Source organism: Dendrobates tinctorius, unplaced genomic scaffold (assembly GCF_039654945.1).
Source record: "Dendrobates tinctorius isolate UK_male_01 unplaced genomic scaffold, ASM3965494v1 ptg000186l, whole genome shotgun sequence".
Classification (NCBI taxonomy): domain Eukaryota; kingdom Metazoa; phylum Chordata; class Amphibia; order Anura; family Dendrobatidae; genus Dendrobates; species Dendrobates tinctorius.
In genome coordinates, this window is record NW_027361853.1 from 4,738,478 (window position 1) to 4,751,739 (window position 13,262).

At 47.9% G+C, this 13,262-nt stretch overlaps 1 protein-coding gene across 8 annotated transcripts in view; it reads right to left on the reverse strand.

Moving 5' to 3' along the window:
- Positions 1-13,262, reverse strand: part of LOC141055554 (alpha-actinin-1-like) — a 132,403-nt gene that overhangs the window by 37,260 nt on the left and 81,881 nt on the right. The gene's annotated exons all lie outside the window — the stretch shown is intronic.

Sequence of the window (13,262 nt, forward strand, 5' to 3'; positions counted from 1 at the left end):
GTATCCTCCCACAAATGCATTATGGCCTGCCTCTGCTCGCACAGCCGCTCCACCATGTGCAGGGTGGAGTTCCACCTTGTTGCAATGTCGATAATGAGGCGGTGGTTGGGAAGGTGGAGCAATCGCTGCAGCTTCTGCATACGAACTGAGTGTACAGGCGACCGGCGGATGTGCGCGCACAGTCTTCGCACCTTCTGGAGCAGGGCTGTTAACTCCGGATAATTTTTGAGGAAGCACTGCACCACCAGGTTCAAGGTGTGAGCCAAGCAAGGTATGTGGCTGAGTTTTGAAAGGGCTATGGCTGCCACAAAATTACGGCCGTTATCACTAACTACCTTGCCTGCCTCAAGATGTACACTGCCCAGCCATGACTCAGTTTGTTGCTTCAAGTACTCGGCCAGCACCTCGGCGGTGTGTCTGTCGCCCAAACACATCATCTGCAACACAGCCTGCTGACGCTTTCCACTAGCTGCTCGATAGGGGGACACATCGTGTGCAACAGTGGCAGCTGCAGATGGAGTGCTCGTACGACTGCGCTCTGTGGACGAGCTTTCGCTTCTGGAGGAGGTGGAGGAGGAGGAGGGTCGAACGCCTACAGCCAACTGTTTCCTATACCGTAGGCTAGGCAGCACTGTCCCACCACCGCTGTCCCCTGTGGACCCTGCATCCACCACATTAACCCAGTGCGCAGTGATGGACACGTAACGGCCCTGGCCATGCCGACTGGACCATGCATCAGTTGTGAGGTGCACCTTTCCGCTCACTGACTGCTTGAGTGCATGGACAATGCGGTCTTTCACATGATGGTGGAGGGCTGGGATGGCTTTGCGAGAGAAGAAGTGGCGACTGGGTAGGTCATAGCGTGGTACTGCATAGGCCATGAGTTCGCGGAAAGCTGTGCTTTCCACCAACCGAAAGGGCATCATCTCAAACGAGATTAGCTTGGCAATGTGGGCGTTCAAACCCAGTGTACGCGGATGAGAGACTGAGTACTTATTTGACCTACTCATAGTGTCTGGGAGGGTGAGCTGGACTTGAGAGCTGCATATGGTGGAAGTAGCGGTGGACAGGGCGGACTGAGAGAGGGTTGATGATGGTGATGGAGTTGGTGTTCTTTCTGATGGCCTAGATTCAGTCTTTCGTTGATATAACAGTGGGATTCCCTGACTGCTGTGGCCTTGCAACGACACCTCAACATTTGCTGCTGTGCTTACCGGTGGGCTTACAGTGGGGGAAACAATGTAGCGTTGTTGACTACCTTCTTTGTGATCAGTTGCACATGTGGCACTTGAGGTTTGGTGTTGTGTCCACGCTTGCAAGTGCATGCTGGTTAAATGTCTAAGCATGCAACTGGTATTCAAATTTTTCAGATTTTTCCCTCGGCTAAAGGTCTTTGCGCACTTCTTACAGATAACCTTGGGTTGATCATGAGGATTTTGTTCAAAAAAGTGCCACACTGCACTCTTCCTACTTTGGCAGACATTTTGCGGCCTAGCACGCTGTGATCTTTTGACCCTCTGGACAAGCTGTCCAGCAACTCTTTTGATGTTTGGAACCTGTCTTTGGAGTGCTCCGGGCCTGCCAGATAACAGCTGTTGCGATGTCGATGTCTGCTGTGGATGCTCCTCATCTGAGCTATTGGAAGCAGCACCCTCTTCCCCCAATGGATGCCAATCTGGGTCAACAACTGGGTCATCCATCACCTCCTCTTCTATGTCATGTGCACCTTCCTCTGTGTCACCGTGTATGGTGGTATAGTGTGCGGGAAGGGGCACCTGAGTCTCATCAGGGTCAGAATCTGGCTCTGTACACTGCGAGGACAATGTAGTGCTCTGAGTGAATGTACCAGCAGAATCATCCATCAGCGGCTGTGCATCAGTGCACTCCATGTCAGATTCATCTTGGCCTGGGTAATTCACCATTTCACTTGATAATCCAGGCATGGTATGTGAAAACAGCTCCATGGTGTAATCAGTAGTATGGCCTGCGTCATCCTTCAATCTTGGTTGGGGTGAAGGACACAAGGAAAGGTGTGGTTCATGAACATGAGCCTCCAATGACGACTCAGTGCTTTTACTTTTTACAACTGAAGAAGAGGCGATAGAGCTGGAGGCTGAGTCAGCAATGTAAGACAAAACTTTTTCCTGATGCTCTGGCTTTAAAAGCGGTTTGCCAACTCCTAGAAAACTAAGCGTTCGAGGCCTTATGTAGCCAGACGATGACGCAGGCTCAACACCTCCTGCATTCGGTCCTATTTTGCTCTTGCCACTACTATCAGATCCACCACCAACACCATCATTACCAGCTGCCAACCCCCACCCAATTCCACGGCCTCTTCCACCAGCCTTCCTCATTTTTGGTAGAAATGTAGACAAAATCCAACAAACTACACTCACTGGCCACTTTATTAGGTACACCTGTCCAACTGTGTGTTAAGACTTAATTTCTAATCAGCCAATCACATGGCGGCAACTCAGTGCATTTAGGCATGTAGACATGGTCAAGACAATCTCCTGCAGTTCAAACCGAGCATCAGTATGGGGAAGAAAGGTGATTTGAGTGCCTTTGAACGTGGCATGATTGTTGGTGCCAGAAGGGCTGGTCTGAGTATTTCAGAAACTGCTGATCTACTGGGATTTTCACGCACAACCATCTCTAGGGTTTACAGAGAATGGTCCGAAAAAGAAAAAAAATCCAGTGAGCGGCAGTTCTGTGGCCGGAAATGCCTTGTTGATGCCAGAGGTCAGAGGAGAATGGGCAGACTGGTTCGAGCTGATAGAAAGGCAACAGTGACTCAAATTGCCACCCGTTACAACCAAGGTAGGCAGAAGAGCATCTCTGAACGCACAGTGCGTCGAACTTTGAGGCAGATGGGCTACAGCAGCAGATGACCACACTGGGTACCACTCCTCTCAGCTAAGAACAGGAAACTGAGGCTACAATTTGCACAAGCTCATCGAAATTGGACAGTAGAAGATTGGAAAAACGTTGCCTGGTCTGATGAGTCTCGATTTCTGCTGCGACATTCGGATGGTAGGGTCAGAATTTGGCGTAAACAACATGAAAGCATGGATCCATCCTGCCTTGTATCAACGGTTCAGGCTGGTGGTGGTGGTGTCATGGTGTGGGGAACTTTTTCTTGGCACTCTTTGGGCCCCTTGGTACCAATTGAGCATCGTTGCAACGCCACAGCCTACCTGAGTATTGTTGCTGACCATGTCCATCCCTTTATGACCACAATGTACCCAACATCTGATGGCTACTTTCAGCAGGATAATGCGCCATGTCATAAAGCTCGAATCATCTCAGATTGGTTTCTTGAACATGACAATGAGTTCACTGTACTCAAATGGCCTCCTCAGTCACCAGATCTCAATCCAATAGAGCATCTTTGGGATGTGGTGGAACGGGAGATTCGCATCAGGGATGTGCAGCCGACAAATCTGCGCCAACTGTGTGATGCCATCATGTCAATATGGTCCAAAATCTCTGAGGAATGCTTCCAGCACCTTGTTGAATCTCTGCCACGAAGAATTGAGGCAATTCTGAAGGCAAAAGGGGGTCCAACCCGTTACTAGCATGGTGTACCTAATAAAGTGGCCAGTGAGTGTATATAGTATGTAAAACAAGGTGTCTATAGGACAGGGGAGATTTTGAATTTCTGCACACACTTTTGGACACTGGACACTTTTGGATTGTGTGAGGCCCACTGATATCTGAGCGCTATGTGACAGGCTCGATGGCACAGCTGTGACCTAAGTGACTAGAGAATAAGTGAGATTTTGAATCTCTGCACACACTTTTGGACACTGGACACTTTTGGATTGTGTGAGGCCCACTGATATCTGAGCGCTATGTGACAGGCTCGATGGCACAGCTGTGACCTAAGTGACTAGAGGATAAGTGAGATTTTGAATCTCTGCACACACTTTTGGACACTGGACACTTTTGGATTGTGTGAGGCCCAATGAATATCTGAGCGCTATGTGACAAGCTCGATGGCACAGCTGTGACCTAAGTGACTAGAGGATAAGTGAGAGTTTGAATCTCTGCACACACTTTTGGACACTGGACACTTTTGGATTGTGTGAGGCCCAATGAATATCTGAGCGCTATGTGACAAGCTCGATGGCACAGCTGTGACCTAAGTGACTAGAGGATAAGTGAGAGTTTGAATCTCTGCACACACTTTTGGACACTGGACACTTTTGGATTGTGTGAGGCCCAATGAATATCTGAGCGCTATGTGACAAGCTCGATGGCACAGCTGTGACCTAAGTGACTAGAGGATAAGGGAGATTGGATTGCTTTTAAAAAAGCAGTTTGCGGAGCAGTGGGTAAACAGCAATGCCAGCCTGTCAGGAAGCCTTAAAAGGCAGCCCAACAACCAACACCACTGATACACCACTATATAGCCTCCCCTTGCACTGCACACAGTGACTGGTGTGTTGTGCAGGCCAAATTGCTATCAGCAGCAGAAGCAGTTTTTTTTTCTTCTCAGCAGGACAAAAAAAAAAAATTGGGATTGCTTTTAAAAAAGCAGTTTGAGGCCCAATGAATATCTGAGCGCTATGTGACAGGCTCGATGGCACAGCTGTGACCAAAGTGACTAGAGGATAAGGGAGATTGGATTGCTTTTAAAAAAGCAGTTTGCGGAGCAGTGGGTAAACAGCAATGCCAGCCTGTCAGGAAGCCTTAGAAGGCAGCCCAACAACCAACACCACTGATACACCACTATATAGCCTCCCCTTGCACTGCACACACAGTGACTGGTGTGTTGTGCAGGCCAAATCGCTAGCAGCAGAAGCAGTTTTTTGGTCTTCTTCCCTGCCTAACGCTCTCCCTACAGAATCAGCAGCAACCTCTCCCTATACTGAGATCGGCAGAAGTAAGATGGCGGTCGGCGTGCACGCCCTTTTATACCCCCTGTGACGCCCACCAAAGCAAGCCAATCACTTGCATGCCCTTCTGAAAGATGGTGGTGACCCGTGCCTATGTCATCACGTTGCCCACAGTGTCCGTGGATCCTGATTGGCTGAAAAAGAGCGCAAAACAAACTTTTGAAACGCGACTTTGGCGCGTAAGTCGCCGACCTCGTGGCCGACCTCATCCTAGGGTCGGGTTTCGTTTCATGAAACCCGACTTTGCCAAAAGTCGGTGACTTTTGAATTTTTTCGACCCGTTTCGCTCAACTCTAATCAGCGTGATACCTGCTGCAGGTCCAGCAGTTCTCTGAATGCTGAGCTCTGTATAACCCCACCCACACCACTGATTGGCAGTTTTCTATCTATGCACAGTGTACTCAAAGCTGCCAGTGGTAGAGATAAGGTTGGACTACATGGTAGCAGGATTACTAGTTCTCTAATTATAATCTCCTACTGATAAAACTGTGATTTTAGCAAATCTACAGCCAGCTGCACAAGAAGTGACATCACAGGAATCAGGGTCTCTGTCCCTGCATTACGCTGCTTTCAGATTAGATGGCAAAAACCCGGTGACAGATTCCATTTAAACCAAGTAAATGTGTATATGGGAGAGTCGGGAACTAACTATAGCTAAGGTAAAAACTAAGGTCAACTTCGGCTTTAACAACCCAAAATATTGCTGCATCCCATGAAGAGCCCATCGACTGCAATGGCATCATGTAATGTTTAGCTTTACAGAGAGAACCATAAGCATGTGCCAAATTATATCAGCACATGAGAAAGAGAGAGAGAGTGAGACACCAGGAAAGGGGGGAGGGTGGAGAGGGGCAGAGGGAGACACGGGGAGATAGAGGCAGAGAGACATGGGGGGAGAGAGACAAGGGGAGAGAGAGCGAGAGACACGGGGGGGAGACACAGGGCGGAGAGAGACACGGGGGGGAGACACAGGGCGGAAAGAGACACAGGGCGGAGAGAGACACAGGGCGGAGGGAGACACAGGGCGGAGGGAGACACAGGGCGGAGGGAGACACAGGGTGGAGGGAGACACAGGGCGGAGAGAGACACAGGGCGGAGAGAGACACAGGGCGGAGGGAGACACAGGGCGGAGGGAGACACAGGGCGGAGGGAGACACAGGGCGGAGAGAGACACAGGGCGGAGGGAGACACAGGGCGGAGAGAGACACAGGGCGGAGAGAGACACAGGGCGGAGGGAGACACAGGGCGGAGAGAGACACAGGGCGGAGAGAGACACAGGGCGGAGAGAGACACAGGGCGGAGAGAGACACAGGGCGGAGGGAGACACAGGGCGGAGAGAGACACAGGGCGGAGAGAGACACAGGGCGGAGAGAGACACAGGGCGGAGAGAGACACAGGGCAGAGAGAGACACAGGGCGGAGAGAGACACAGGGCGGAGAGAGACACAGGGCGGAGAGAGACACAGGGCGGAGAGAGACACAGGGCGGAGAGAGACACAGGGCGGAGAGAGAGAGAAAGAGTAGATAGTGAGGGGAATGGCCATATCATGCTAGACGCGTTTTATAGCTAAGGTCTCATGTTATTGTTATCAATTTTCACTGTATAATTTTTCTCACAGGATACTGACTGCAAACCACACACATTAGTGATGATTATTTATTAGGAGATATTTTATTAGTGAAGAAACACAAGAAATTAGTAATCGCAAATCCCAGACTTCACCTATACCTTTAAGACTTAGAAGAGACAGGTCTGATCCAGAGCCTGTAAGTAGCATGAGAAAATGCATATATGAAGATGAATGTAGAGATACATCTATGGACACAATAAGAAAAGCAGGATGATCAGGCACCATTTATCTCCAGATCTTCACTAGCCCTCTCCATCGGACACTGGACATTTGGGGAGTTCTATACCTTTAATAGATAAGTGTAAACTAGAAGCTGAAGCACCTGGACTGTGTAAAGGTACTGTCACACTTAGCGATGTACCAGCGATCCCGATCAGCGATATGACGCGGTGAGGATCGCTGGTGCATCGCTAAGTGGTCGCTAGTGAGCTGCCACACAGGCAGATCTCACCAGCGACATCGTAGGGGTCGGGGGTCGCTCCTTACCTGTCACACTAGGCGATCCTGACGTCCTCCCGCCCGCGTCCACGCTCATCTCTCTACAGGAAGCCCAGCAGGAAGCTGACGACGAGAAACAGTCCAGGACGTTCTCGCACGATCAGCGATAATCAGCGGGGGGAGTGGTCGGAGGTAAGTATCAGACATAGCGATATCGCTAGCAATATCGCTATAACGTCACAAAAACCAGTGGCGTTATAGCGATATTGCTAGCGATATTGCTTAGTGTGACAGGCCCTTAAGACATACTCAGGCTCGGACTGGCCCATAGGGTAACAGGGGAATCCCCCGGTGGGCCCTTGTGCAGATCTGGGCCCCCAACCCCACTGTATGAGAAGTACTTGGCATAATTCAATTGATTTTGTATAGAAAAAAGCAACTTGTCATCATTCATTAATCAAACTACCCAGTTTATTATTATATAGAGACATAGATACATTTGTGAACGAGGGTAGTGTAATATTTGTATGCAGGTGGGCCCCCAAAATTAGTGTTACTGGTGGGCCCTTGGCACCCCGGTCCAACACTGGACATACTGGTCACACAGCACTGATCATGGCTGCATAGAGCTCATCTATATGTAAGGGGGATGTGAACCCCACATGAATTTGTAAAGCAAAGCAGAAGAATAAGGAGAGAGCATCAATTTACAAGTAGAAATGCAAATGTATGGGAAATATCAAAGCAACAAGCAAATATTCAGACATCTTCATACATTCAATGTCTGAGAGCACATATCAATGGCTATACTTCTATGGAGTCTTCAAATTATGGTTTCACCTTAAAAAAGACCTTGCATTAATATAGAATCTTCATTGTTTTACTTTTTCAAATTCTGTATAACTGGACAGGACTGAGAATATTTACAAATAAAGTCATAGAGAGAAATGAGTTCACTCGAGAGTGAAGCCGGGATTTATTGGCCGCAGGGATTGCGTGACATTGCTATGTCATGCAATCCCTGGGAAAGCCAGTGCCTGCACCAGAGCAGAGTATAGGTGTTATTATTTTACTGTGGGGAGGAACATAGGAATTTAGAAAAGGTTGTCTGGGTAGTAGACAACGCCTTAAAAAACTCACCCTTATTTCCACTCTTGTAGTATTAAACAAGTTTTACATGGCTTGTCCCCTTACTGAAGTTCTTAAAAAAATACAGAAGATGATCTTTCCTTACCCTCCCTTGGTCCAATGCTGAGTCTATGCTGCTGCTAACAGTGTCTGTAACCATCTGCAGCACTGATGACACATTGGCTGCAGCCAGTCAGTGAGCTAAGTGGCCCGAGCTGACAGCACTGTCTGCAGTGTTGTCAATGTAACCTCAGCACTGCAGATAATAACAGATACTGGGAGCAGCGGTGGAGACTCAGTGCTGGACCCAGGGAGGGTGAGAAAAGCTCACTTTCTTTTTGTTTATAAACAAATTGCAGCCAAGGGTTGTCCAAAACTGGAATATCCCTTTAAGCATTACCAAGCAGCACGGTACTGCACACAACAGCTGGAATTACGGGATTATAAACTGCTCAGTTGCATTTTACCGTTTTTGGATCCTATTACACTTGAAATCCCAGTCATTAGATAGTAAATACAAGTATATACAGTATATATATTGCAAATATTCCTCTTAACGGACAGTAGATCCCGCTGCCAAGCAGCAGCCCACTACAGCTGTCACTCATTAGCAGAGGTGAAGTGTTGTGCAGCCCCTATACAGTGGGTACAGGAAGCATTCAGACCACTTTAAATTTTTCACTCTGTTTCATTGCAGCCATTTGGTAAATTCAAAAAAGTTCATTTTTTTCTCATTAATGTACACTCTGCACCCCATCTTGACTGAAAAAAACATAAATGTAGAAATTTTTGCAAATTTATTAAAAAAGAAAAACTGAAATATCACATGGTCATAAGTATTCAGACCCTTTGCTCAGACACTCATATTTAAGTCACATGCTGTCCATTTCCTTGTGATCCTCCTTGAGATGGTTCTACTCCTTCATTGGAGTCCAGCTGTGTTTAAACTGACAGGACTTGATTTGTAAAGGCACAAACCTGTCTATATAAGACCTCACAGCTCACAGTGCATCTCAGACCAAATGAGAATCATGAGGTCAAAGGAACTGGCTAAGGAGCTCAGAGACAGAATTGTGGCAAGGCACACATCTGGCCAAGGTTACAAAATAATTTCTGCAGTACTCAAGGTTTCTAAGAGCACAGTGGCCTCCATAATCCTTAAACAGAAGAAGTTTGGGACCACCAGAAGTCTTCCTAGACCTGGCCATCCAGCCAAACTGAGCAGTCGTGGGAGAAGAGCCTTGGTGAGAGAGGTAAAGAAGAACCCAAGGATCACTATGGCCGAGTTCCACAGATGCAGTGGGAGATGAAAGAAATTTCCACAAAGTCAACTATCACTGCAGCCCTCCACCAGTCAGGCCTTTATGGCAGAGTGGCCCGACGGAAGACTCTCCTCAGTGAAAGACATATGAAAGCCCGTATAGACTTTGCTAAAAAAAAAAAAAAAACACATGAAGGACTCCAAGACTATCAGAAATAAAATTCTCTGGTCAGATGACACGAAGATAGACCTTTTTGGTGATAATCCTAAGCGGTATGTGTGGAGAAAACCAGGCACTGCTCATCACTTGCCCAATACAATCCCAACAGTGAAACATGGTGGTGGCAGCATCATGCTATGGGGGTGTTTTTCAGCTGCAGGGACAGGATGATGGGTTGCAACTGAAGAAAACATGAATGCGGTCAAGTACAGATCTATCCTGGATGAAAACCTCTTCCAGGGTGCTCTGGACCTCAGACTTGGCCGAAGGTTCACCTTCCAACAAGACAATGGTCCTAAGCACACAGCTAAAATAACAAAGGAGTGGCTTCAGAACAACTCTGTGACCATTCTTGACTGGCCCGGCCAGAGCCCTGATGTAAACCCAATTGAGCATCTCTGGAGAGACCTGAAAATGGCTGTCCACCAAGGTTCACCATCCAACCTGAAGGAACTGGAGAGGATCTGCAAGGAAGAATGGCAGAGGATCCCCTAATCCAGGTATGAAAAACTTGTTGCATCATTCCCAAGAAGGCTCATGGCTGTACTAGCTCAAAAGGGCGCTTCTACTCCATACTGAGCAAAGAGTCTAAATACTTATGACCATGTGATATTTCTGGGTTTTTTTTAATGAATTTGCAAAAATTTCTACATTTCTGTTTTTTTCAGTCAAGATGGGGTGCAGAGTGTACATTAATAAGAAAAAAAAATGAACTTGTTTAAATTTACCAAATGGCTGCAATGAAACAAAGAATGAAAAATTTAAAGGGGTCTGAATACTTTCCGAACCCACTGTATGTAGAAGCCAGCGCGCACTTCAGCTGTTGCGCACTTCTTAGGTGCTGGGGACCACAGTAATCTATGCAACACTTTAGTCCATGAGTCAAAAAACCTCCTTGAAGTAATAAGGCTTTAAAAGAAGAAAAGCAATCCCGTCCTGCAAACATGGCGGAGCAATATATGATGGGGAGACATCCACTTTTACAGGGGTAGGAGCATAGTGGCCCCCAATGTGAAGCTATACTATGTCTCTGTGCACTAGTGTGTGACTGAAAACAAAGGGCCACAATTCTACAAAGTGTGATTATCACTCAGCAACTATCACCTAAAATACACAATTATTCACATTGTAACTGCATATAATGCAAGCAGATAAGGAGTGCAAATACATTATAACAAGACAGATCACGGTTACCAATGTAATCAGCAAGGTCGGTATTAGGGGCAGGACTGGGGGCCTCAGAAATTACAGGGAGTATGGAGAGTCCTTATGAAAGACAGTAATATCCAACATCCCCAAAAAGTGTTTACAGGGGCCGTGGCTGCAGGAAGGGACTTGGATACAGGTTTATGGTCAGTGCATATGGCTGCATTTTATATGGGCCATTAATTGGCCTTCTATGCATTCGTAATACCCTCATCATTCGCTCGTTCGTATATTCAAAGGGGGTGTCCAGGACATTTATATTGATGGCTGATCCTTAGGATGGGTCATCGGTATGTGATCAGTAGTGGTGTGACACCCAGCATCAGCTGTTACGGGTGCCAGTCAGAAGAGCTCACTTATGGAGCTGCACAGTTTATGAACTGTATAGCGGGTACTACACATCAGCTGGTTGGGGGTGCCGCACCCCCGAAGATTTGATATTAATGACCTATCCTATGGATAGGCCATCAATGTAAACCTCCCGGACACCATTTAATGAAGGTCTAAAAATAAACATTTTCGGCAGCACATCCCCCTGTGTAAACAGGACGTGAACTGTCGACAGCACACTAACTGTATAGTGTCTGAAAGCTTGTATTAATGACTGTTACCGTTTGCATTGGCTCTGTGGTGTGACAGGTGATCGCGTGGTTAATGGGAGATATGTCACATGGAGGGATGCTCCCTGCGATGCAACCCGGAGTATTTTGCCTATAGTGTACATGAGCACTAAAGATGTCATTTAGTGCACTGGGTGCGGAATGTACTCCCGTTTTGCCTGAAGATGTGTATGTTCAGGACCTGTGGTGAAGTCCTGACCATGTGACCAGCTCATGTGGTCCATACCTCACCTATGGGTGTGGTTACAGGGCTATGTAATTAAGGTGTTTGGCACATGTGAGGGAGACTGTGAGGAGGTCTGGCAGAGTGTGGACAGACTTCCATGTGTCCAGGTGGGACACTACAGAGAGTGGTCTGTGTTCCAAGGAAGGAGAAGCCTTCCTGTGTCTGCGGCTGCAGATAGAGCGCTGCTCTGGACATTGCCCTGATCTGTGTGCACAGGACCTGAGGGAACACAGCCCAGCTAAGGACTGTTTATGTGCTGTCTCTGGTTTATGGAGTAATAAACCCTGTGAAATTTTAAAGGAACGTGCCTCATGTTTGACTCCCGCCGCACCTAAGCGAGAAGAATCCTTACAATTGGTGGAGAATGCGGGCAGCGATTCCCAGGAGCACAGACGGTATGGAAAATCGTGAGTAATACTGACCGAGGTCAGAGGAAATGACTGTATGGAGATTTGTGGGATGCCTATGAGGAGAAAAGATACCCGAGAACCTGTGTGGCTGACACCAGCAGGTAACGGACAGGAATCCGTGTTGCACTGACCAGAGTCAGTGACAGACTGTGCATGTGTTTTTTTTTTTTTTTTCTCCTCGTTTCTCTGAAAAAAAAAAAAAAAAAAACCCCGAAAGTGCTTGCTGTGGTGAGGGCGTCACGAAGGTCTCGCTGCGCGGGGACCTGATGTTTTTTCTTTTTGGAATCTCCTATTTGAGCATTGGTAGCAGACGCTGTCTGTCTACACCATCCTGCTGCAGCTTTATTACATATATCTAAGCGGATACAGTAGTTGTGGCTTTACACAACTATAAAGGGTGAGTACCCTGTATTATGTCGTTATACCCATTATACCTGCACTGGTAAGGCCCTATTGGCGCGCTTTTGTGGTTTTTTCTTCCTTTTGAGGGCAACAAGTGGCTTCCGGTGGATCGGCGGGTCCACGAAGACGACGCAGCAGGAGCTGCAGAGACACCAGCAGCTGCTTGTGAGCGACGGCAGGAGCTGAGGCAGTGCCAGAAAGAAGTGGTGTCATGCTTAAAGGGCCAGTACCAGCCTGAAGAAAAAAAAAAAAACTGTACTGTGTGAACTGTGGCCTAAGAGGTTCTGCAGGACAGACATGGGGAGATCCCGAAAAGGGGTGGAGTCCCAAAAGGGGGCAGTGGCCCAAATCGGGGAGGTAGCCCGTAAAGGGGTGGAGTCCCAAAAGGGGGCGGTGGCCCAAATCGGGGTGGTAGCCCGTAAAGGGGTGGAGTCCCCAAAGGGGGCGGTGGCCCAAATTGGGGTGGTAACCCAAAATGGGGTGGAGTCCCGGGAGGGGGTGGAAACCCAAAGCGGGGTGGTGGTCCAGAAAGGGGCCAAGTTTGAAGAAGTGACAGCACTGGGTGACTCAGTAGGTACGTCTGGAGTACCGCAGTGTATGTGCAGGTCTTTTTCAGAATGTGGAATATCCTTTCCAGGTAGTAATGACGGGCCACAGATGTGTACAGTGATGCTGCACCGGGAAGGAGCCTTTGGTCGGCTGGAATCAGAGAATCAGGTGACTCTAACAGGAACTCCTCTCACTTTCTCTCTGTCCGAGAAAAGCGTCAGGGTTCGCTGTAAACACGGGGTCACGGTGAACTACGCAGTAGACAGAGTAG